The sequence below is a fragment of the Psammomys obesus genome, unplaced genomic scaffold (genome assembly GCF_907164565.1).
Source record: "Psammomys obesus unplaced genomic scaffold, mPsaObe1.curated_primary_1811, whole genome shotgun sequence".
Classification (NCBI taxonomy): Eukaryota; Metazoa; Chordata; class Mammalia; order Rodentia; family Muridae; genus Psammomys; species Psammomys obesus.
Window position 1 is genome coordinate 10544093 of NW_026585797.1, and position 27675 is coordinate 10571767.

Consider the following 27675-nt stretch of genomic DNA (forward strand, 5'->3'; position numbering starts at 1 on the left):
CTCCTCCTCCTCCTCCTCCTCCTCCTCCTCCTCCTCCTCCTCCTCCTCCTCCTCCTCCTCCTTCTTGTTCTTTTCTTTTCCCTAGGGCTTTCAGGAATGCTGATAAGTTGTTTGTATGAAATGTCTCAAAATTCTGTATGACAGCATTATTGCTATGAACTTTTCTTTTAGCACTGCTTTCATTTTCTTCCATAAATTTGGGTATGTTGTGTGTTCATTATTATTGAATTCTAGAAAGTCCTTAATTTCTTACTTTTTACTTTCCTGACCCAGTTGTCCTTGAATAGAGTTGTTCAGTTTCCATGCAAGTTTAAACTTTTTGTTATTTCTGTTGATATATATTTCTAGCTTTAGTCCATGGTGGTCTTATAGGATACAAGGGATTACTTCTTTCTTTTTGTATCTGTTGAGGCTTGCTTTGTGACTACCTTTATGCTAAATTTTGGAGAAGATTACATAAGGTGCTGTAAAGAAGGTATATTCTTTGTGTTTGGGTGAAAAGTTCTGTAGATGTCTGTTAAGTCCATTTGATTCATGACATCTGCTAATGTCATTATTTCTCTGTTTAGTTTCTGTTTCATTCAACTGTTCTTTCATGAGAGTGGAGTATTGAAGTCTCTCACTATTTACATCTAAGGATTGATGTGTGGTTTAAGCTTTTTTAATATTTCTTTTACAAATGGGGATACCCTTGTATTTGGGACATATGTGTTCAGAATTGAGATGTTATCTTGGTGGAATTTTTCTTTGGTGAGTATGAAGTATCCTTCATTTATTTTGATTAATTTTGGTTGAAAATCTAATTTAGTAGATATTAGGATGGCTGCTCCAGCTTGATTCTTGGGTTCCTTTGCTTGGAAAATATTTTACTAGCCCTTCACTCTCAGGTAACATCTATCTTTGTGGCTGAGGTGTGTTTCTTGTATGTAGCAGAATGATAGGTCTGTTTAAGCATCCATTCTGTTAGTCTGTGTCTTTTTATTAGAGATTTGAATCCATTTATGTTGAGAGATATTAATGATCAGTGTTTGTTAGCTCCTTTTATTTTGATATTGGTTATGGTAGTATGTTTGTATGCTTGTCTACTTTTTTTTTTTTTTTGTAGTAAATTTATTTATATCCTGTGTTTGTTTTTTGTTTTTAAGTTTTTTTTTGTGTGTGTGTGTGTCTTTAGCCTTCTTGGTTAAGAGTTTTTCTTTTAATATCTTCTGTAGGGTATAGATAGTGTTTAAATTTGGTTCTGTTGTGGAATATCTTGTTTTCTCTATCTATGGTGATAGAAACTTTTGCTGGGTATAGTAGTCTGGACTGGCATCTGTGGTCTCTTAGAATTTCAAGATGTCTTCCCAGGCCCTATTGGCTTTTATGGTCTCTGCTGAGAAGAATTCAGGTGTGATTCTGATAGGTTTGCCATTAAATGTTACTTGGTCATTTTCCTTGCAGCTTTTAATATTTTTTTTCTTTTTTTTTTATACATTTAGTATTTTGATTATTATGTGGCTGGAGGATTTTCTCTTTTGATCTAACCTATTTGGTGTTTTGTAGGCCTCTTATATGCTTATAGGCATCTGTTTCTTAATATTGTAGAAAATTTCTTCTATGATTTTGTTGAAAACATTTTCTGGCCCTTGGAGCTGGAAGTCTTCTCTTTCTTCTAATATTCTTAGGTTTCATCTTTAATGGTGTCCTTGATTTCTTGTATGTTTTGTGTCAGGAATTTTTCAGATTTAACATTTTCTTTGAAGGATGCATTGATTTCTTCCATTGTGTCTTTTATACCTGAGATTCCTTCCTCTAGCTCTTGTATTCTGTTGGCAGTGCTTACCTCTGTAGTTCCTGTTTTCTTCCATAAGTTCCTCAGTTTCTGCTTTCTTTATTGTTTGCATTTTCATCTTCAGATCTTGAACCATTTTATTGATTTTTTTCACCTGTTTGTATTTTTCTGCATTTCTTTAAATTGTTTAGTTCCTTCATGTGCTTGTTTTCATTTCCTGTATTTATTTAAGGATTTTATTCTTTTCCTCTATTATCGTTTTCATAAGCATAGATTTAATGTCATCTCCATATTGTAGATTCAAAATATATGTATATAGTATATATGCATATATACTTATATATATGTAGAATCTACATATTATAGATTAATTATAATATTATGCATATTATAGATCTACAAAGCAAAAAACCAAAGACTGTGACAGAGAATCTGCATGAAACTTCAAAGATGGGAAAAGAGGTTTTAGGTTAAGAATTTAGGGGGAGTAGAACCAGAGAACTGGAAGACTATAGGACAAGTAAAGACTGCAACCACTCTGTCTTGGGAAAGGAGGCAAAGGAAATAATGAAAATACATGAACAAGGCCAGGTTTATTCTTCCAGCCACACAGAAATATGCATAGGGTTTTATTTTAGCAATTTATACCTGCAACTAGGATAAATGTTGAATACATAAGACCACTCAATAATGATCAAAATAATATTTCTTGAAGAACATTCAAAAAGTGTCCATTTTATAACAATACCACTGCAATAACAGTGGCAAGAAATCCATGAAAGTCAAAAGGTCAAGTTAAAGTACGCTTTCAATTATATTATGTGATTGTCCATTTTTCATGCTGTCACTAAGCAATACAAATAAATTGTCTTACAATTGTACAGTTACACAACAGCTTGTATTTTACTTGATAACCAAGGAAAACATTTTTCAAAATATGTTCACATACTGCCCTAACATAGATTATTTCAAAACTAATGTGCAGAAATATTATCTCAAATTTATTTGCTTAAAAGAAAAGTTGGAATTAATCTGGTAATCTGTATAAAAATACTTGGGTTGATTTACACTTGCCAAAACCCTTTTACATTCAAATGAAGGAAGTGAACACAGTTCGTGTTTAATTAATGTATGGTATGTCTAACATGATCATTTTAGCATTTAGACTTTAAACTGACATTGCAGAGCTATATTGCTGTCCTTATTGGAGTAATATCAAATAAGCACTTAACCAGACACTTATAGTGTGGTATGACAGAAAGTGAATTGGATTTATGGGAATCAGGACAAATTAATTTTGTTTCAACTCTTTTGCTAAGTTAAAGATGGGTTGACTTTCTTCAAGTTTCCATCTCTTTTTGTTTTGTTGTGTTGAGGGTGAGTTAGAGACAGGGTTTCTCTATGTAGTTTTGGCTGTCCTGGACTTCTTTTATAAACTAAGCTGGCCTCAAACTCACAGAGATCTACCTGCCTCTGCCTTCCTGAGTGCTGGGATTATAGGCATGCACCTCCATGCCTGGCTAAGTTTCCTTTTCTTTATTTTGAGAAACAAGTGACTTTTTTATTTATTATTCCTTCTGACAATCTCAAAATTTTGCATTAGTACATAGGGGTACAATGACCTCCCAGCATTTTAGAAAGCAATCTTCATTGTTGTGATTTGCAGTAGTTCAAAGTGAAACCAGTAGACCTGGACTTGATTCACATAATTGGTTCAGGAGTCAAATATAACTGTGCTAATAATAACATTCAGTGATGAAATTATTTGTAAATTAAAGCATTAATGCTTACACATATGCCTCCAATATTATAATAATATGTATGGTATGATTAGAAATATTTATTGTTGCTTTGTGAAAGTGGTTCAAACTTAATAGCAATTCAACTTAGTAAATCACTATCAAGAGAATATTTGACAAACACTGTAAACTCTCTGTGACACCTAAGATAACGTGAAGGACCAAAATGTATGAATAATTTAGAAGATGACACAACCCAATTTCAGCAAGTAATTTTCAATCACAATAGGAATAACAATAGCCAGAAGAAAAAGAGAAGAATTTGATGTTGGCTGTAAAAGTGCCAGTACAGGAAACATTGTTTCCTTTCTAGCAGTTGACATAATCTATGTTCTGCCTGATCCTCAGAAGGCATAGGGCAGCTGATGGCATAACTGTTCTGCTGGACCCACAGATCGAAAGTTTCCTAAAACGTAGAAAAAACTGAGACACAAAATGAAACATTTTTTAAAGCGCATTAATTATGTGGCGAGAAACAACAAAATAATAATAATTCTAAAGCAGGTATGTTGAAATTTAACAAATAACATAATAATTACCTATTTTTAAAGTATCTAACACAAAGGATAGCACAATTTCAATGGTATCATGCTAATTATAAAGAAAAGTTACTAGGTTTATGGTAGAGAATCTAACAGTCAACTTACCCAAAAGTTTACAATTAATATCACTAGTTCTGGGTAAAGTGGAAATGAAGCTACTTGTATGATGTAATCAGGATGCTGCCTCTAACTGAACTTGGCTGAATCAATCTCCTCATAAAGAAATATATAATCGATCCAAACTGAGACACAAGGTACAGAACCTTGCATTTCTTAGAAATTACAATGCCATGAAAGAAAACAAGAGACTAAGGTTAAAGGGCAAGCAATACACAAGTAAGTTCACACCTCAGATTATTATACAGATTGCTAGGGAATTAAGAGACAAAGTTTGACCAACACCTATATGGTTTTAAAACAGTTCAACAAATCTTTAATGTACCTTTTCTCAACAGGCATTGATTTCTTAGTATATCAAAAATAAATTGAAGTAGAAATAAAATCATATACTATTTCTTTTCCATGACTAATTGCTCTTCCAGGACTTGTCATAAATGTAAAAAGATTAAACGCCTCATTTAAAATATCAATTCTGACTCTTTCACAGATGCTGTGCAATTCAATTAGTGAAAGTTAAAATCGTTACTTTACATATTACATAACAATGGCTCTTAGATAAAAAATGTCAGAAGACAAAACAAAAGACAAAAGAATAGTAACAAATTCATAATGCAGCTTAACTATAACAAAACAAAGAAGAGTTGAACTACAAAGAACATACCCGTTAATTCAAGGTATGTTAACTTTTGCTTGACTAACACTGGGTGACAAACAACACTGTTATTCATTATATATTGTTACTTACATGTCATACATTTAAAATATTTTGTTCTTAGTATTGAATTTGACCAACCAGAAAGACAATGTAAAAATTAAAGCATTTTGCATCAGCATGAACTGGCAGATCACTATCTTTAAATAATGTTGTGCTGTCATCTGACTACACAACCCACAAAAATTGGCAAAAATGTAAAAATCGAGTCTAAATTATGTGTTGTTGACCATTAAGCTCTAACAGACTGTGGGACATGGAAAATTGGAAAACGGTCATAATTCCTCATCATTGCTTCTTCCCATTTCTACTTCTCCTTGTTGAGTATTACACTTTAGCATGCCAAATGAATACTGGATTCCAAATGTCAATCTCCTATGTCTAAACTGGCCTGTGACCTGCTTAGCCTTGGCCTTGAGAAATCTCAAAAGCTTCTGCTCTTTGTCTTGAACCCTCTGCTATGTGCATGTGTGGCGCTCCTGCTGCCGCTGTCAGAAAATTATGAAGATGTGAGGCTACATTCAAGAACCTGGCAAGCCCTACCCACAGCTGTCCTCACTATGCGCAAACCATCAAGCACAGGGTCTTAAAAACTTGACGTACAAACACTTGAGAAGGAGAAACCAAATGAGGCCATTGTACTGAGCATGAGAGTTTGGGCTTTATTTGTTAGTTATTTCCAAACTTGATCATGTAATTATCAAAGCAGATATTAATACTAAATATGCAGATTCTTCAATTATATGAGTATTGTTTCTTTCTTTCCTATTGTTTTCCTCTGAAAACAAGGCATTCAGGGACTTCTACAAGGACAAAAGGCAAGTCCAATTTTTAATTCAAGATCTGCTTCCATTGAAAGTATATGTTCTCCGCTCAGGGGGAGGTGATCAAGGAGCAGGCCAATCAGATTATGTTAGAGGCAGTCCCTCTTCCCATTACTATGGAACCCACTTGGACACTAAACTGTCATGGGCTACATCTGTGCAGGGGTTCTAGGTTATCTCCATGCATGGTACCTGGTTGGAGTATGAGTCTCTGGGAAGACCCCTGTGTTCAAATTTTCTGGTTCTGTTGTTCTACTTGTGGAGTTCCTTGTCCTCTCCAGATCTTACTATTTCCCACTTCTTACATAAGATTCCATGCACTTTGCCCAACAGTTGCCCATAAGTCTCAGCATCTGCTTTGATAGTCTGCAGGGCAGAGCCTTTCAGAGGCCCTCTGTGGCAGGTTTCTAGGTTGTTTCCTGTTTCCTTCTTCTTCTGATGTCCTTTCTCTTTGCCTTCCAGGATGGGGATTGAGCATTTTAGTCAGGGTCCTCTCTCTTGACTAGTTTCTTTAGATGTACAAATTTTAGTAGGTTTATCCTATATTATATGTCTATATGAGTGAGTATATACTGTGTGTGTCTTTCTGCTTCTTGGATAGCTCACTCAGGATGATCCTTTCCAGGTCCCACCATTTACAGTCTTACCAGACAACAGAAGTTGACAATGCAGCTACTCCTGATGAGATCTGATAGACTAAGATCAGAAGGAAGGAGAGGAAGACCACACTTATCAGTGGACTTGGGGAAGGGCATGTGTGAAGAAGGGGGAGGGAGGGTGGGATCGGGAGGGGCGTATTGGGGGATACAAAGTGAATAAGGTGTAATTAATAAAAAAAATATGAAAACTTTATTCAGTTTTGTAAAAAAATAACCTAGAAAAAAGATATATAAAAAAGAAAGTATATTTTCCTTAGTGTCTCATTTTCCCTAATATCTCATTACTTGAAAAGCTAGATGAATTATTAAGTGAGAGTGTCTGGGCCATAATGTATCCAAGAATATAGTAGACACATCAGTTCATGCTCCTACAAGCTAGAGAATGCCATGCCTGCCATAGGCCAGGTGTTGACACAGGACAGGGGACCTTGTAGTTGAGATGCATTCTTTCTGGGATGAGCCTATCACTTCTTCCTGGATGCGTACTTAAAGGACATTGTCCTCAGAACAAAACTACTGCTTACATGTTGGCAAAGGATCTTCACCAACCCTATATCTGACAGAGAGCTAGTATCCAGTATGTATAAAGAACTCAAGAATTTAAACAGCAACAAACCAGGTAATCCAATTAAAAAAATGGGGTACAGAGCTAAACAGAGAATTATCGATAGAAGAATATTGAATGGCAGAGAAACACTTAAATGCTCAGCAAAACAAAACGACCCTGAGATTTCACCTTACACCTATCAGAATGGCTAAGATAAAAAACTCAAGCGACAAAGCATGCTGGAGAGGATGTGGAGAAAGGGGATCCCTCCTCCACTGCTGTTGGGAATATAAGCTTGTAAGACCACTCTGGAAATCAATCTGGCACTTTCTCAAACAATTAGGAAAAGTGCTTCCTCAAGATCCAGCTATACCACTCCTAGGCATATGTCCAAAAGATGCTCAAGTACACAACAAGGAAATTTGTTCAACTATGTTTGTAGCAGCTTTATTTTTAATAGCCAGAACCTGGAAACAACCCAGATCTCCCTCAGCGGAGGAATGGATACAGAAATTGTGGTACATCTACACAATGGAATATTACTCAGCAATAAAAAACAAGGAAATCATGAAATTTGCAGGGAAATGGTAGTAACTGGAAAAGATCATCCTGAGTGAGGTGTCCCAGAAGCAGAAAGGTACACACGGTATATACTCACTCATATAGATATATAATATAGGATAAACCTACTAAAATCTGTACACCTAAAGAAACTAACCAAGAATGAGGAGTCTGGCTAAAATGCTCCATCCCCATTCAGAAAGGCAAAGAGGATGGACATCAGAAGAAGGAGAAAAAAAGGGAACAGGACAGAAGCCTGCCACAGAGGGACTCTGAAAGGCTCTACCCTGCCGGGAATCAAAGCAGATGCTGAGACTTAGGGCCAACTTTTAGGCAGAGTGCAGGGAATCTTATGAAAGAAGTGGGAAATAATAAGACCTGGAGAGGACAGGAGCTCCACAAGGAGAGCAACAGAATCAAAAAATCTGGGCACAGGGGTCTTTTCTGAGACTGATACTCCAACTAAGGGCTATGCATGGAGATACCCTAGAACCCCTGCACAGATGTAGCCCATGGCAGTTCAGTGCCAATTTGGGTTCTTTAGTAATGGGAACAGGGACTGTCTCTGACAGGAACTGATTGGCCTGCTCTTTGATCATCTCCCCCTGATGGGGGAGCAGCTTTACCAGGCCACAGAGGAAGACAATGCAGCCAGTCTGATGAGACCTAATAGACTAAGATCAGGAGGAATGAAAGGAAGACCTCCCCTATAAGTGACTTGGGGAGGGGCATGTGTACAGAAGGGGGAGGGAGGGAAAGGAGAAGGGAGGGAACTATGGGGGGATACAAAGTGATTAGTGTATAATTAATAAAAATGAAAAACAGAAAACTCCTTTTCAAACCAAGCCCAGGACAAGTCCTTTCCCCAGACTTTGGCCACATAGCTGTGCAGATGAATGAAAACCTCACTTCCTCTGGTTCTCCAGGCAGTGTGACCCCTCAGGGTGACCACTTACCCTACAGATGAAGTCGATTCCATTTGCACATAACTAAGCCTGCCCATATTCCCCACCATCGCCTCTGTTTAGTCACCAGCCATTTTTACTGTCACTAGCTGGAAGTTCACGTGTGTAGTTAACAGCATTCACGGATAGATGTTTATCTGATTAAAATGTCTAACACCACGAAGCCCGAGGCATGAGAATTTTTTATGTAAAATACCTTCATTTTGGAGAATTTAAGACAATGAGATCTTACAATAGGGTCAACTCTCAAAAGTAGGCTAAAATAGGGTAGCACTTTTTTAATGATGAAATGGAAAACTCAAAGGAACATGTGACAGTATGAGGCAGTGATATGCTGAATTTTAAATCTGTGGCTCTATGCAAACTTTACTGTGCCCAGTCTAGGACCAGCATTCATGAGACAAGGGAGTTGGGGCGAGGGAAGATGTTTTTAACAAAGTCATCAAGGCACTCATGAGGATGGCATATTTTCTGTGAACGTACAGCATAACTTGGTACTCTGCTCAAACACCACACAGCATAATGGAAATGACACTTTCGGAATACTGATTCTCCCACAGGGAACTCTCCAGTGAACTAGGAAAAGATCACAGGCTCTGACAGCTGATTGGTGAATTAATTAGGTGCTGAACTCTGCTAATGCTATTGAAAATTACATGCGGGGCATGTACTGAGAAGCAGAGAATCCAAGGACGCTAGGTGTCACACAACAGTAGGATAAAATGTAATCAGAATCCAGAGGGAGGTCTGATCCAATAAGTTTCGAAGAGACCTGCTGAGATTAATCTTACTGATACTCCTTTGTGAGGGAAAAATTTACATGAGGTAGCAAAATTATTTAGCCTCCAGGGGAAAGTAATTTGGGCTTTCTTTTTTCTCTCCAAAGTTTTCATGATGCAAGCATAAGGAATCCATATTTATCAACTTCTTATCAACCTTTTAAAGTACTTCCTCCTTTTGTGTCCTATTAAAGGACAGGAGATTTTGAAGAAAGCACATTGAGGATGCTTTGCCTCTCCTGTAACATCTTCACTGTTACTGTTGAGTACAGATTTTCACTAAATATTCTTGGTCTGGGGAGATAGATCAATCATAGAGTAGTTGCCTAACCCTTGCAAGGCTCTGGGTTCAATCCCTAGGACCATAAGAAGAAAAGAAAGAATATACTTTATTGTTGGCCTTTCTTGCTAACAATTCCTTGGTAACATACTTATCAGTTCTTTCCTCTTGGGTGTAGTGAGAATTTTGGTTTCTTAAAAACCCAATTATATGAAGTGAATATGTTTTTGTTTTAATCCCAGGTGTGGGATATGAGGCTGCTTCAGTTTGTCCACAGCTGCTAACTATGATTGTTTCATGCTGTAGGAGGGATGGGTGTGTGATTTTTTTTTTCCAGATGCAGATAGTTTAATTGTGGGACTCTGGAGTGGGTATATGTGAGAGTCCTGAGAGGGCCAGGGGCAGCTGCTTCCTCCCCACATCCCTGCTGCTTGTTCCTTCTGCTGAGTTTCTTCTTGCTGGTTTGCTTGTTTGCTGGATTGCTGGATAATCTGATGAAGACTGGACTTGCCCCTAGGAACCTGACTCGCCTAATCAGCAGGAAGTAGTCTAAAGAAAAGAGATCTATGCCCCTTCACCCCCTAACCCTTTTTCTCATCTCACTCCCCTAGTGTTCAGGGGTTTGAAGGCACTGAAGTGGAAAAGGGTTGGTAGGAAGCCAATCAAAGTTAAAAAAAAAAAAGCCAGTCTATGTTGGGTACATTAGCTACATTTTCATAACTCTGATAAATGTCTAAAAGATTTTAAAGAAAAACATATTTAGGTTCATAATTTCAGAGGGTTTTGGTCTGTGTATGACATGGGTCCATTGCTTTGAGCCAGAAATGAGGTAGAAGATCATGGTGGAAAAAGCACAGTTGCTTTCCTGACGGGGCAAAATTTAAACTAAGACTGAGAAAGTGAGAGGAAAATAGGTGGACACTCTTTAAAGACGAGCTCCCGTTGACTTCCTTCTTCCTAAAAACTACACTGTCCTCTAAAATGAGCTCGCCTTTCTGGCCACCAGCTTTTCACACAATACCTAAGGCTGAAGTTCTGTATCCAAACCATAACATTGGGCAAATCATTTACCCTCTCCACTCTTAGTTTCTTTACCTGCCAACTGGCAAAACTGAGAGCATTTATTTACTAACATTGTAATGAGGATAGTTACAAATGCATCTTAACATATTGCCTAGCACATGGCAATGTGGTACTTCAAAGAATAATCTCTAATATTTTGAATGACTAAAAAAATATGGGCCCTTCCTTGAAACAATTCAACCTTTATAGAACTGAAAAACAAATTATTAACAGCACTTGTTTTATCACAGATAGAACTGTGATGTTTTATAATAGATCCTCTTATTTTTCCTATCACTTTCATAACTGGAAGGATAAGGAGATCAATACAAGCCAAGAACTTTATTTTTCAGATAAAAAAAAAGTCTTTTAAATACATCTCAAGCCTCTTTTCCTGTGACAAATAGGCCTTGCTACAACCTGCCAGGGTATAGCTGCATCTTGATTAGCTGCTCTACTTTCCCTGAAGAGATATCGTGAAAGAAGAAAAACCCAGTTACATAAATTTCGCCCTTACCATATCAAGCCACTTAGGAGAGGTGAAAAAATGCAACCCAAATCAAGACTACGCTTTTCCCTTTCCGATCTTTAAAGTATTTGTAAGTTATATTTTAACTTCCTTCAACAAAACACGGATCTCTGAAGATAGAAATTGATATGCACTACAAACATGTAAAGCCTGTTGACATTTTAGCTTTTTCCCTTTCCATGGTGCTGCACAGTGCATCTAATCACTGAGTCACAAAACAAGGGCCCTGCTCATAGGATGCATAGACTGTGGACCAGCATTGGTGGAAGAGTGAACTTGAGGTACGCCTGAACAGTGACGTGCAGTATAACCTGAGATATTTAAACTATTCCTTCTGGTGGAACAGGCTGTAATACAGATGAGATGCAAAGTGGCTAGCTAGAAGTACTATGAGATACTAGGTAAGTAGAGGTCAGAAATAAATTATCATATCTTGCTTTCTTCCCAAAAGCAAGTGGTTTGCTAAGTTGTTTTGTTGAAAAATTAAAAAAAAAAATACTGGGAAAAAATATACTCAATATGCCCAAAGATTTAGTTAGCTGTGACTAGAAACCAATAAGGATAGGATGCCTTTCTCCAAACACAATATTAAATTCTCTGTTACCTCTAAGGAAGTTGTCTGCACAAAACAATGACAAAGAGTGAGGGTTATATTCATATTAAAGAGTCTTTGATGTGTAAATTCCAGTACAGAAAACTGTGATAAACAGGCCTGGAAGAATGCCTAGATTAAAAGCCTATGTTCATCCTCGATTTAATCCCAAAATTATTCATTTTTGTTTACTCAACTTCAGTGCTTTTAAGAAAAATATAGGTAAGACAGGCTAAGGGGTATGATTTGGTTTGTTTGACTCAGTAAAGAGTTAGGGTGGAAGGAAGAGTGCTACACCTAGGAGGCCGGCCTACCTTACTGCTGTGATGGCAAGAACACATAGCCATACAGATATGCATGCCTTTTCACTGGCACCCTGCAGTCTCTCCAGTGTGACTCCTCTACCTCCTCCTTGGAGACTAGCTTTTCTTCCCCTTTGAACATTTTTGCTGTAGAATCTGCACAGATATTGTAGATTCTGACCTGATAAAACTTACAGCTTAAAATATATGAGTGGGATTTTCCTGACAATATAATTCAAAGTAACACCTCAGCTTGCCAGCTTGTTTTACTTCATCTTAGCTCTTATTACTATGGTGCATGTTTTCACATATTATTATTAATAAACAGCATGTTTTATATGACACATGTAAAACACAAAGCTTTGTGACAAAGTTTGTATCTATTCATATTACTTATAAGTAATCAGGAAATATAAATGATATTCAGTCAAGACTTAGAGAATACAAGCAATGCTGGACACAGTGGCACTTGCCTGTAATCCCAGCTTTCAGGGAGACAGAGACAGGTGGATCTCTGTGAGTTCAAGGCTAGTCTGGTTTACAAAGTGAGTGCAGGACAACAAAGGCTACACAGAGAAACCTTGTCTCAAAAAACCCAAACAAACAAACAAGCATGAATCTGTGTTTGGAAGGTCAGGATATACAGTGGAATAAGAATAAGGTTTCTTGGAAATGTCTTATTTTAACACTGATGACAGTGAACATTTATAAAAAAATGTTTGCCAATAACCTGAGATTATCATATTTTTTCACATTAACATCAAAAAGGATGGAAGAGAAAGATATCACCAAATATACATATGCTGCAGAAAAGGGTAAGTGGATCCACACCCAGAATGATTTCAGAGCAGTTAGGCTTCCTTACTTTGAATGACATTATATGCTATTAACACACAGTGGAAGACAATCCAGCCAGTCCTGATGAGACCTGTTAAGCTAGGGTCAGATGGAAGGGGAGGAGGACCTCCCCTCTCAATGGAGTAGGAGAGAGGGAGGGTGGAACTGAGAGGGAAGGAGGGAGGGGGCTACAGCTGGGATACAAAGTGAATAATCTGTAATTAAGAAAAAAATAAAAAAGCCGTTCTGCTTATGTGCTTTCCAGAACCCTCCATACACATGTATGTAGAAGATCCACTGAAGTTTTAAGTCAGAAGCAATCAATTGCCAGAGAAGCCCTGTTGTTTGTGTAATAAATCTGGAGGAAAATATGTGCCATGGTTTCCTTAATGGGGATATTTCATGAAGAATGGAGAAGCCCACACATTGGAATATTAAATTCAAGCCTGGGTTTCCAGACTCTATAACACAAATCACTATGAGTTGATGTCATTGATTCAATCAGCATTTTCTCTAAAGAGAAAACACTAAGTCCTTATTTAAGCCATTGATAAAACCTTAGGTGTAGAGATGGATGAAAAGAAGTCATATAATTTAGGCAATTTCTTTTAAGTATTGTACCTTGAATCTATAGCGCTGCTGATCAACACTGACTGGAAGAAATGTCGGTAAAGTATTTTAGGATGAACATTAGAGCTCACACATTTCATCTTCATAATTAAGGACAAAAACTATAGATTTTTAAACATGTATACTTTTGGAAATTCTATGATACTGAGATGTCCAGTCATAAGATATAACCTAGGCAGGCTTCCACCACTTCCATGCAGAGAAGTACAAAGAAAAATCTAAACCAGCGCTAACATAATCTTTAGAATTAAATGTATTATGCAATATACAAAGAAAAGTCTAATTAAGAGGCCAGTGTCTTATCCTAGGCATTGTCCCAACTGACTGAAAATAATAAAGTATTCATCAAAGATTTAAATTTATGCTCTATATTGAACTTCTAGGAAACTAAGTGCTGGGCTCTAACTCAAAGGCTCCTGAAACGTCGAAGCATGTAGTTTATGATGGATGCTAAGTCATCTTTTCTCCCGCTACTAACCAGTCATCAAATGCCATTGAGTAAGTAGCATTGTTGTTGCCCCTTCTCAGGCTCATAAATTAGCTCTGGGCCCTGGATTGTACCAATAATGCTTTCTTCCTTACTTTAAGCAGATCGTATCAGGAAGATGGTTGATGTTGTGGAAAGTCTCTGCAGGCAGTTAGTTGCATCCTGCTTTATAGTTGAATTGAAGCACATTCAAATAATGGATAGAATTAAAACAATTCTACTTTTTTTTCCCTACATGATATTTCTTAAAGGTTTTCAAAAATGAAGATGATATGGACCACAAAAACCATCATGACATTAAGTGAAATGACTAATAACATATGTAAATGTTACTTCTCTGAATAAAAGACCATGAATTAATGAAAATAACTAGATATGAGCAACCAAATGCACTGGCTACACACACCAGGAAAACAGCTGCAAGTTCCAGCAGGGTAGCAAATACTTGTAAGCCCAGCACTCAGGAGGATGAGATGGTGTGTGCCCCGTTGGCAACATATGGAGATAATGTTTGAAAAGCGAGTCTCATCTGTACCAGTGCTTCATGGAGTTATGCACTGTACATGTCAGCTCTATGTAGGATATGCGTGTTATACGATAGTTACAGAGGTTCCTGTCTTACAGACAACCCCAATTTCACAGGACCCTTTCTTTTCTTTATTTCTACTTTTTGTTACCTAAAATAAACCTATGTAATTCCATTTTAAAATGAAAATCAACCAACCAAACAATCAACAGTAAAAACAAACAGTTACAGAGTGGGTCCTACTATATCCAAATGCTCTGGGCCACCTTTAGAAAAAAAGATACAAATTTTAGCCTCCTCTAACATGACTTTAATATATTTCCATCGTCTCAGATAATTTAGAACACAGTCTTCTACAAACAATTTAATCCTTTGAAAATTCACATTATTATTGTGTCTGATCCAGAAAGAATTTGCCCCTAAACAAATGTACTTTCATTAGGTAACCTTTTCTCTTGCACACCCTTGTATTAACCATATATATATATATATACACCCTGTAGCTATATCAAAGTGCTGTTAGACTTCTGACAGAAACAATGTTCAAGCTGAGTCTGACCTGAAAGCCTCCTTCTGTTAGTGTGCTTTTCCCTGTACCAGAGGCTGCTAGAGAAGCTTTTTCTGGGGAAGCACAGTACATTCCTACCCAATTGCGACATCTTTGGACGAGAAGGTTTAGCAAAATATTATTAAAGGTGCAATAATGACACTCGTATCTTGGCAGTAACTAACCACTGTCAAATTGAAATTAGGACTCCCTGAACAGAAGGGAAACGATGCCTGTTACTGGAAACCTAGCCTACCACCCAGGGTACTGAAGTCATGAGCTTCATAGAAGTACTATTGGCATAAACAAGCATGATTTCCAATTGCGTTCTAAAACTTGGCTTTATAATCACAGGTAAGATCTCTCACCCTCATCAAAGAAGTTTATTTTGCTTCATTTTGCATCATACAGAGATTATTTCAGAAATCCCCAACTTGTCAAAGTTCAGAGATCAACTGATTGCAGACTGCCAAGTCCTAATGGATATACCTACTTGCACCACAGACTGACGATGAAAGTAAAATGAATCTAATGGTAGAATAAGTCAGAGGATATAGGATTTATCTTTTCATTTCTCTTTGATTCAAACTTTTATTAAAATGGAAGTTGTCAGTGCAGAAAGGATTTGCATAAGGATTTGATATTTTTAAAACACCCCTTCACAAGCAAATGGAATTTTAATGTTCAAAATAACTTTCAATAATTCCATAAAGCAACAATTTGCATTTTACTTTTAGCATGTCACAATATAATATGCTTGTAACTCTGTGCTATCAAGCACATCTGAAACCGACTCTCCTTTTGTTTTCAGGATCAAAGATAGATTTCAAGCTTCCATAAATTCAAGCAAGATGAGGTTAATTCACCAGAATTACTAAAACCCACAGTAAAGGCTGTGAAAGAAGAGGCTAAGAAATATCCTAAAAAAGTAATTACATTAGAAAGTGTCTTTGAATCATTTCAAGTTTATCATATTCTAAGTGCTATTAAATATTCTTTTTGGATTGGAAGAACTTTGTAAATGACAGATAGTTTATGCAGAACAAATTAGCCGCTTCCCTGATTCTCTTCTCATGACTGTCAATTCTTCTATTACCCCATCCAAGATAACATAATGGGTACCATTGTAAAATGTGAAGTGTATACCCTGGTGTGAAGCTTAAGTTTGGGGATTGTAAGATTTAAATTTTATCAATGATGCCTTTGTTTTTGCTACAGCTAATTCAATACATTTTGTATCCAAGATTTCATGTTTTTGTCCTGGACATAAATGCATTTTTAAAATTTTCCTTACTCATCTCCATTTTCCTTTTCTTTCCTCCTCTGCCTCCCTTTTGACCTCCTTCCTCTCTCTCCCTTTCTCCCTCTCTCCCTCCTTTCCTGTCTTTCTTTCACTCCCACCTTTTTCCTTCCTCCCTCCTTCCATCTTTCCCTCCCTCCTTTCATACTTTCATTTCTTTTCCTTCTTATTTAAATTTGTATTTATGTTTAGGAACAGTGCCTGTTTCCTCTGGACTTCAACCTACTCTTCCTATACTGATATTCATCTGTAAGTAAGCTGGTTTTCAATTTAAATTTACCTACCAGCCCCTAAGTACCTACTGTATTGCAAAACAAAGCATAAGGCATAAACATTCACAAAGGTGCATCTTCAGACATCAAATATTACATGCAGCTTTGTTCTACATACATGCATAGGTTATATTTTAATCAAGTTCCTCTCATTCCATCCTCTGTAATTCCTTTCTTAGCCCTTTCACTGACACATTTTTCTCCTCTTCATGTGCTCTTTGTTTTAAAACTTACCGAGTCCACTTTGTGCTGCCTCTGTGTGCATAGATATGGGACAGTTTATAGGTAGCCTCTTAGCGTCTGCACGCTTGAAGAGGACTGGCTCTCATTCCCCTAGAAACCACCAACTGCCAAGGCCCCTCAGCTAGTGATTGGGCATGATGAAGCATCCTCCATCTGTGTTGTCAGTTGCTCTGGCTTGACTGAAGGTTTTGCGCCTACAGTCACAGCTGACAGTGGTTTACTTGTGCATAAGTCCTGCCACGTCCAACAAGTATTTCATTTCAGAAACTGACTACCTTTGATTCTCATAGAATCTTTCCATGACTCTTTTATGATCACCCCTGAGCCTTGGGAGTAGAGGTCTAATAGAGCCATTTAGAGCTGAACACTTCAGTCTCTCTCTCTCTCTCTCTCTCTCTTTCTTTTGTGTGAACCTTGACCAGTTGCACAACTTTATTTTAATAACCATTTACTTCAAAAATAAATGTCTCTGATGAAGGTTGAGAGTTACACTAATCTAGGGGTATGGTTAAGCGACACTTGCCAACAAATTAGATGACTTAAGTTGAAATCCCAGATCCCGCAGAGTCACAGACATGGTCAGAAGATATGCTTGCAAAATACACAGAAAAATAAAAAAGAAAGGCAGAGAATAACCCTTGAATATTTGAAAATATATGAAAATTTTTATACAGGACACAAAGCAAATATGAACATAAGCCATGTAGTCTGAAATATATTCATAAAACATATTAGTTTAACAATTTTTAAGATGTAATTCACTTTCATTCTAAAGACATAATTAAAATAAACTCAATATTTACCTCATGCGATTAAAAATCCACAGAAGCCTCCAGAACTCATGGTGCTATTTTCCTGTGTCACTCTTCAATACCTATAAATAAAAGGGAGGTGAGAGAATATTCAGAGTACTGTATGTCTTTATGGTTATTAACTATACAGTTTTATTATTATTCCACACTGCTACTTAAAAAGTGCTTCCCGTGTCTTGATGTTCTTATGGCCTTTGTTAAATTGCACAACATAGCAGTGGAAATTATGGCTGCCTGGGACTTCAAGGACACTAAAATAGGGTCCAAATTATAAAGTACCATGAAGAAATCCCACATTCAATTAAATGTTATTTTATTGACAGAGGGTGTCGTCCTATGAAAACAAAGATTTGTAATCTAAGTTTCTTCTTACTCTACACAAATTACTACATAAATATATTCATGCATGAAGCAGAGGGCTTCGGTTGCTTATTTAGTTTTTTTACAGTGATTACTTTAACTAGATTTTTATCAACAATTTTAATTCACATCCCATAATTTCTCTGTACAAGGTACATAAGATATGAAAATATAGGCATCATTTTGGGGAATGAATTCACTTGGTAATGGACACCTAGCACATCAGCTTGTCAGATAGATGGCTCTCATTCCCTTTGTTTGTAAATATCCATAGGAAGTTATGAATGTCAAGTAAGTATAACCAATAAGATAAACAGTAATAGTAGACAGTAATCTGCAGTAAAACTCCAGTAACAATTCAAATTTAGACTTTAATTTTTTACAGGAGGAACCACTTATAAACTACTCGATAAAACCAAATTCAAGTGGTAACTAGGATGCAAGGAGGTTTGCTGTCATCTTCTGTTTTTTTTTTTTTTTTTTTTTTGTTGTTGTTTTCTGTACCTTCATTCACTTAAAAACTATATGTAGGAATGACAAGATACTCAGTGCATAAAGTAGTTTCTCCACAAGCTCTAAGATCCAAGTTCTGATCCCAAGGACACATATAAAAGACAGGTGTTGGGCAGCTCATATCTGTGACTTTGGTGCTGACAGCTAAGATTTCAGAGACAGTTGGATCCAAAGTATTTGCTGGTTTTCCAACTATTTGTCAAAACAGCAAGTTCCAGTAAGCTTCTTTAAGAGACACTGTCTCAAAAAATAAGGTAGATATCAATATAGAAAGCACTCAGCGTTGATTGCAAGCATCATGGCTGTGTGCTGGAACAATGGCTAAGTGAGGGTAAGGTAACATGCTTGCTGCAACAGCATGGGGAACTCAGTTTTCATGGTTATCCAGGAACAAGATATGTGCACAGCAACAGGGTGCCAACAACTGTCATCTCTTCTATGTGACATATATCAGCACAAAAACTCTAGGTCACAGTTTTGTGTTCCAAGAAACACTAAAAACTTTAGTTTGTGATCTTTGTTAACGATCAGAAAGCTATGTGTGGTGTCTCATAACTTAATGCCAAACACTGAGATGGCTAAGACAGGAAGCTTGCCAGTTTTTTGGCAAATCATGATATACAGCCAAATCTTGTAAAAAATAAATAAATAAAACAAAACAAAATAAAAATATTTCATATTTGACATCTTTATGGTAGAAGGAATGTGTGTTATAGTTACAATTTGCTATCATGTTTTAACTTTTGCTAAGCAATCATTGTAATTTAGAGGTATTATTGCTTGACAGACATGAAAAATAAATAATGGTAATAAAATAAATAATATAAATGCAAAAGAAGCAATCAGGCCACAGGCATTAAACAAAAATTAATTTAGCAACCCATAAAACTTAGAAGAGAAAGAAAAAAAATTAGGTGAAATATGTTGAGACCTAAACAAGCATGGGTGCTTGTGGGGTGATTTCTGAGTGGCAGTTGCAGCGTCTCTGCAGAAATCTTCACGGTTTCACTGGGCCGACAATGGCATGTGCAGAATACACATTCCAAACTGTATTTCCTAAATAGCAATCCAAAGCTTACAGTGATGTTGCCTCAGTCTGCATTATGGGATAATGCACACTATGCAAAAGAAGCTCACCCAGTAGGCAGTCCTTGGCCATGTCAAACTTATATTAGGTCCCTCCCACTAATACGATGTTAAGGAAAAGAAAAATACAGTTAATCAAATATGCATTTTCAGAGTAAAAGAAAGGATAATATGAAAATCCAGTGTTATAAGAATTAGTGGATATAGTTTACCTGAGTTGATCTAAGAACTACCATAAAAATAAATAGAAGTATACCTTTCTAATTTTTGCAGAAATAAAACATTCAAGGTGAAGGATAATACGTAGAAATAAAAAATGGGGAAAATGCATCCAAGCCAATATATGAGATGAAATATGTCCCAATACTTAGTCTGACTAACAAAATCATACTTGGCTCAGTCCCTTGCGTAAGAAACTATGGACAGTCAATTTCACTGTCAGGCTCATGCTGTGGTGATCACAATAAAGGGCAATGTAAAGAGTACTGCTTGTTTGGTTCTGCCAAGGACTTTGAAGAATTAATAGTTTTTAAACTGTAGCTAATCAAGACTTAGTATTCAAACAAATGGTAGAGGGAGAGAGAGAGAGAGAGACTCCATTTAAAAGATAAGAGTTGTACAACTGGATCTATACAATCAAAACTATTATTTTACGTATTTTTTAAAGACAATGTGTAGAGTAATAATTACAGATAAGCCAAATGTCACATTATTCAAAGCATAGTAAATGAATATTTTAGGTTTTTGAGAATATGTTCAAGAATATTTGAAAACAAATTAAAAATAACCACTCTCCTTTTAAGGCTTTTAAGGGAAAAATACATGTTACAAATGAATGACTATAGGCAGAACATCTACGGTTAAGGATTGTTATCTGTGCATTTACAGGTGATGCAGGAGGAAACACTGAAAATATTTTCTCTGAATGAACAATTAACTTAATAAAAACCCACTCCTTTTCTTTTCGCGCAAATAGATATAACTTTTCTCAGACTTTAATTCCAGGTGGGAAAGCTAGAATATTTTTTTTTTCATAGCAAAAATCTACTCTGGCTTCTTTCAAATGGTGAAAGATTACCTTACTATTGACATTTTCTTCACCATATTTATATTCTTGCACATATTTATACTCTAGCGTAGGGCATAAACAGAAAGAATGGCATCTGTCATGAGAAAGAGAGGTGAGCAGTGCATCCCTGTGGTCTTGGAGGAAGGCTAACAGAACGTGAGTGTCTACTAAACATGTGACTGATTGCAGCATCACAAGCGGAGGTGTACCGGCAGCAGAGGAGTCTGATTTCTCCTGAGAGAAATGATGCGCTCCACACTGGAGATCGATGTCTCACTCAGCGACAAGTGAGTGGTTAGACGGCATCTATATCTTTTCTATTTTTATTTGTTTTCTTTTCAGGCACTCAATAATTTGGAAAGAAGAAATGGGCACTATAGAAGGTGGACATGCTTTCTACTGCTTTATAAAACAGTATTTTAGGGACAGCAAGACGACTCACTGGGTGAAGGCTCCTGATACCAAGCCTGAAGACCCGAGTTAGGTCTCAGGACTCATATGGTGGAAAGACTCCTGAAGTCTGTCTTCTAGTCTCTACACATGGGCCATGGCATGTGTATACATGTACACACAACCGACACAGAGACTCAAACTAAATAAAATGCAAATTAACTAAAACAGTATTTAATTTATTTAATATAAATGAAATCTTAGAGAATATTTGGGATCATTCTACCAATCTGAGACACATGAGATTATAACATAATTGTCTCAAGATGTCATATCTTACAATCAACACCATCTGTACAGTAACATGGGTAGATAGCTATGGTCGTGAAACTAGTAAGAATAAATAGAAAATTGAATATAATGGTGAATAACCAAATTTGAAACCTATAATCAGTGCAGCAGACCAGACATAAATGATTTCATGTTTTGTTATTAACATTTCACAGTTATTAAATAAGAGGAAATTCTGAATGAAAGCTTTCCCTTCTTGTGTATGGTGCTTTGAACCTTTCAAAAGGATGGTTATTAAACTGCGAAGGAGTCTAGTTCCATATTTCATGCTAGGCTAGATGATGTATAAAAATCTAATATTTAAAACAAGCAACACTCACATAAAATTAAAAGATTTAATTAATGTAGCATTTCTAGCAAATTGATGTCAAAGCAGTGATATTTCTTCAGAACATAAATATTCAAAGTTATTTCTCATTGCTATAGATAAAATTGAATATACCATTTCTTCCTTCTTAAACCAAACCTTCTAGTAAACCAAAGATCTATACAAAAATAAATACCACAAAACAGCTAGTTTAATACTAAAAATTAAACCACATTAATTTTAATTTAGCATATCAACCCAATTGTACTACTTATCTACAACAAGAGATCAAAGGAAGATAGAAGATAGAGAAAAACACATTCACTGCTTTTGATTAAGTTACTAACTAAAAAGTTTGATTTTGAAAGCAAACATTTCCCAAGTTTAGGAAAGTCCCGGGACAGTACTGATTAATTTTCTCTACAGATTTCACTTAAAGCACATTGCCAGAAGCCATACTGAAAGAGATTCTTGCACTTTTACTTTACAGAATTCTACTTCAGTATGAAATCCACATTGCCTGCTCTTCAATAGAAAAAAGGGAAACCTCAAAACGGGCATTTTTTTATTCTTCTTTATTTCAAGTTGCCTGTTTTTTTAGCAGCTTTGTTTGGGGACTCCCAGCTGAGCGATGAGGACTTCACTCTAGACTGCTTTGGTGGCACACATTTTCTTTGTTCATGACTTTCTTAGAGATACACCTGCTAAGGATATCCACATTTCTATTTGCTTTAATCTTTCAAAACCCTAGAGTGGGATGCAAGGCACTGGTGTCTTTTTATTAGGTCAATCAAGTTAAAACTTTTTATTCTGCTTAAACTTTTCAAAGTGAAAATTCTAGTACAAACATAATGCTTAGCAATTAAATATATGCAAATATATTTAAAAATATATCTCCACATTATGAATGCTCACACACAGTAAAATTTTCAAACCCTGTAAAGAGTTACATAATAAGTATTTAATAATTTCCACACGCCAAGCACTGCTTTTAGCAGATAATTCTCAGAACAATCCAAAGATTACTCTTTATGTACACTGATCGCTCAGGGTGGAACAGCACAACTTTTAACCAAGGTATAGACAGATTTACTGAACAAATAACAGACCAAGTCTTCAAACAGCAAGGTGGTCTCAATGACTTGAGTTGCTCACAGCTGCTATTTTCTCTGATCAAAGGAAACCAGTAATAGCAATGAAATAGCTGCTGAGTTGCATTTTAGCCATGTTAAGCACACTTCTGTTGGGACTCCTCCCAAGGGTTCAAGCCAAGGAGGGGAGAGGGGCTGCAGAGAGGGCAAGCAGATGCAAACTTGTTAATTCCAGAAGAGAGAGCATCTTATGTAGCACTGGGTGACCCATCAGCTTCCTCTGCATCATCTCTGAGCCTGCGATTGGTTGTGAATCTCTGTGCGGGACTTTCCAAAGGCAAGTCAAGTTCTCTCCTCTGACTGCTTCTGTAACCACATCAGCAGAAGCTGCCCCAGGCCATTGATGCTTAAGCTTTCTGAAGACATGAACCATTCCTGCTCAGTCCTTTCACAGTGACTAATATTACTCTAAATATGTACCAAGCTTGCATCTAAAATTATTTGTTGTGTATGTGACTTAATGAAATAGGAAGCATCAGAGTTCACAGCTTTGCCAAGCAGATCAGTGTAGGTTGGGTATGTTTTTGGAATGGATTTTCACCTTCTATTTTTTATCTTCAATTATGTCACCCTGTGCTCTGTAATGCTTCCCTGAACCTTGTCATGTGTATTCTATTTTTAAGCCCATGCTTATAGTCATTTATGTTTTGTTCTGTGCTTGAATCACTTTGTAAACTATTTTAATGAAAATTCTTTTCAATGTAGGACTATTTTTACATTTTGAAAGAAAAAAATCTCATAATTCAAGGTAATTTTAAAGTGGTAATATTTTACAGTGAATCTTAGGACTTTTTTGTGTGTGGCTTTTCCTAGGTGTTCAGAAGCTGACTATATCGTTCCCTGCCACCATCTGTCAGAAACTCAGTGAATGATGAACAGAAACTTTATACTTCCTAGGAGAAGTGCATGCCCACAGTAGTAGCTGCAGATGCTCTGGGTTAAGAGAAGAAGGGTTGTGTCATAGTTAGGGCTTGTATTGTTGTGATGAAACTCAAAGGCCAAAACAAGTTGAGGGGGAAAATGTTTATTTGCTTTACATTTCCACATCACAAGTCATCATCAATGGAAGCTAGAACAGAAACTCAAATAGGGCAAAGACCTAGAGGCAGGAACAAATGCAGAAGCCATGGAACATGGCTTGCTCAGCTTGCTTTCTTATAGAACACAGGACAAACAGCGTAAGGGTGGCACTGCCCATAATGATCTGGGTCCTCTCCCATTTATGAAAAAATGTCTTACAGCCAATCTTAAGGAGATATTTTCTCAATAGAGGCTACCTTCCATCTAATGACTCTATCTTTTGTCAAGTTGACATAAACTAGCCAAAACACAAGTTATGTGGACCTAAACAGAAGTACACCCAGAAACAAGGTTTTTCGCATTAATAAAGGCGTCTTGACCCATGGCAGAGGTACATTGTTGTTTTACTAACCAAGGATAACTGAAGAGAAGAAGAACAAATCTGTTTCTGGATGCCAATGCCAATGTTCTCAACTTGGTTATTGTTCTGGACTGACAGGTACTGCTGTATCTCAGTAGTTAGCTCTCAAAAAAATAGAGCAGATTCTGAAAGCTTTTAAATCTCTCAAAAGTTAATGACATATGATAACATGTTTTCAGAAAGTCCTCGAATAAGGAGGTAAGAAGCCCAGCTTCAAAGGCCACAAGATTCAACATCATGTTATGCCGTGTGTTTGTGTCCTGTAATACAAACACCAACATTTTGATCTGAATAAACAGCATACTAAGAAAACTAAGGAGGAACTGCAAAATATGCTAAACTTTTGTCTAAGAGAATGAAGGAAGCCAAAGAATATGTTAGGAACAGTATGCCAAGAATCATAGGCTGTCTTCACTGAAGCTTCTACTTTTAAGTGTGAGTGCAGTCAAAAATCACTCTTTAAAAGTAACAAATATATAATCAGACCTTGAATCTCTCAACTTACCAACCAGCCAAACAATCAACCAATCAAAGACACAATACTTTAGACCAAATATCTCAACTCAGAAGCCAGTGTCCTCTGTTTTGGACTGTGATCTCTTTCTCACCCCCTAGATGCATCCTAGTATCTATCTGTCTGTTACCAACATCATTGTCATGTCCACTCCAAGCAATTGGGTTATCTTCTGTTTTATTCCAGTGGTCTAGTCATGCATCATTTTTGCCTTTTGGGTCCCCTTTCTACATCCCAAACATAATTACTGTAAAGTACCGACTTAGTCTTACTTCTGCATAATTGACTTCTACATGTCTTTTGAATATCAATTGCATCCCTTTCTATTTTAACCCCTAACTAAAACGCACTGTTAAAAATCCACTCACAGGTAACCCTCTTAACTCTATCTGCGCTGAAAATGGTTCTCTAATTTTAAGGTCCTAACCTGATGTGCTGCTTTGTTAAAGCAATCTTTACCCAACCCCTTCCCTTGTCATTTCCAAATCTCTCTAGGTTTCAGTTTGACTGCTACTTCTAATGCATACTTCCTTCTAATTGGGAATGTCTTTTAATATTTTACTGTGTCTTCTTGAATTCGTTCCCCTGCCATTTCTCAGAACAATGTGATTTTGAGCACAGAATTTGTATCCAGTCTTATTGAATTTGAATTCTGCAAATGCTATTTTCTACCCTGAATGGCTTTTGGAAAATTGCTAATACTTACTATATTCCAGCTTCCTTATTAATGAAAAAGATACCAAATTACTTACCTAAAGGAATGGATTAGAATTCTAAATGAGTTAGTAAATTAGGTACTGGGAATATATTACATCCCCCAAAACTGTGGAATCCATTATTCTGTGAAATTATATTTCTCTAAATAATTGTTAGATAATATTTGTTTGTTCCTCTTGACATGCCATGTGAGGTAACTCCAGTAGGTTTCCTGGTTACCACTAAAAACTCATTAAAGAAAAATCTCAGTAAGTATTTATTTAATGAATAGGTTGACTAAGTATAGAAGCCTATCTATAAATAGAGGTAAAATTTTTAAAAGAGAATATAATATCTATCACACATTTAGAAAAAGTGAGTCTTTAAGACACATAACTTCACACAGCAAGTAATAATTAGTTTCACTGTTTGAAAGGTTCACTGGGCATAAAGGAATTCTTGATAGTATATCCATGCAATTCTGTCAATTAAAAAATATTTGAAAAAATTTCTTGGATAATTGCCTTGTCATCTTACATTATTGATATGTTTGCTAATTTATGACTATGAAAACTTTGATTACTCTCATGTTAAATTCCTTTAAATTCCTGCGTTTTATAAAATCCCTTCACTATTATAGAAGTTAACACAGAATTCCTTCAAGGTAAACTCATTTCAGAAAGGTCTTCAAAACCTAAGTTCCCACCTACTTATCCTTTTTTTTCTAATTTCTCTGAATTGCTGATTTAAATATGTGGTCTTTTACTTCACAATCAATCCAATGGATGATTTCTAGAAACATGCTACACTGCTAATCTAATAATCCCCCCCAAATAGATAAGACTGTATCAAAGAATTAAAGACACAACTTTTGTTTTTAAAGTATCTTGTTGAGATATGATTAACATGTGAAGGTGTATGTATTTTATGAGCACAGCTGTGGTGGTTATCATGAGGGAGTTTCTTACACAGGGTAAGTGTTCACATTTGAAAACTTGGTCTCCAGATGGCGGCACTTTGTGGGGAGATTGTGGAAAATTTGGGAGTTGGAGCATTGCTAGAGCAAGTGTCCCAGTGTGCTCAGGTCTGTGTCATCTCATCCTACTCGAGTTGGCTCTACCTCTTGTGTGTCAGAGATGTCATTCCTCTGCTCCTGCTGCCATGACTCCCTGCCATTCCGGACCCTTACTCTGGAACCAGAAACGGAAATAAACTCCTTTTCTATTGATTTTGATTATGGTGTTTTATCACAAAAACAGAAAACATTAAACATTTGGGTATACACAAATGAAACAGTCACTACATCACACTTACATGCATAATAACTACTACTACTAATAATAATTCATGACCTTAAAAAATCTCTATTTCAATATAATTTGTAGAAAAAAAAGGCGGAAATAAATTTTTGCATAACAACGCTGTGAGCTGCTTTGTTTTGTTTCTTTAGGAATGTATTTTCCTCTTTGGGGTTGTAACATTCTTAGTTGTATTTATTTTAATAGGATCTACATGTTACATACTAATACTGTGAAAAACGTTGCGTATTGTACAAGAGCTAAGGTGAGACAATCAACATCAAGTGACCTTCACGTATTCACAGTTTTGTGGTGAGAACACTTTATTCTCAGTAATTTCTGAGAAAACCGTGAACCGTCGCTACCTGTAGGCATGGTGCTATTTACTGTGCCTTTCACCTGCTGCCTCTATTAAGATGGACGCTTACATTCCTGACTAACATCTACACAATGCCTTCCAACACCAAATCTCTACTGACCAGCATCCCCACCACACCCTCCCACCCTTAATTCCTGTTGCCCAGCAACCACATAATGACCTTCTCCTCTAATGCCTGATAACCAGCATCTTTACCATGACCTCTTTTTCGAATGCCTCATATCCCACATCCCCACCACATCTGCCAGCCTTCACTCTCAAGTCACCTGCATAGGCACCATGTCCTCCCACCACAAGGCATTTAGAACTTAAGTGTGTCTTCCTGTGCCTGATTTATCTCACTAAACTTAATGTTATTCAGATTCAACTGTGTTGTGAGAAATGACAAAGACAGTTTTTTTTTAATTTTATTTTTTTCT

At 36.6% G+C, this 27675-nt stretch overlaps 1 protein-coding gene across 7 annotated transcripts in view; it reads right to left on the reverse strand.

Moving 5' to 3' along the window:
- Lingo2 (leucine rich repeat and Ig domain containing 2) overlaps nucleotides 1–27675 on the reverse strand; it is a 1311965-nt gene that overhangs the window by 686517 nt on the left and 597773 nt on the right. For all 7 annotated transcript variants that reach the window (XR_008719246.1, XM_055599279.1, XM_055599280.1 and 4 more), the window contains one exon: nucleotides 17693–17763. The gene's annotated coding sequence lies outside the window, so the exon portion shown is untranslated. The remainder of the gene's footprint in view (nucleotides 1–17692; nucleotides 17764–27675) is intronic.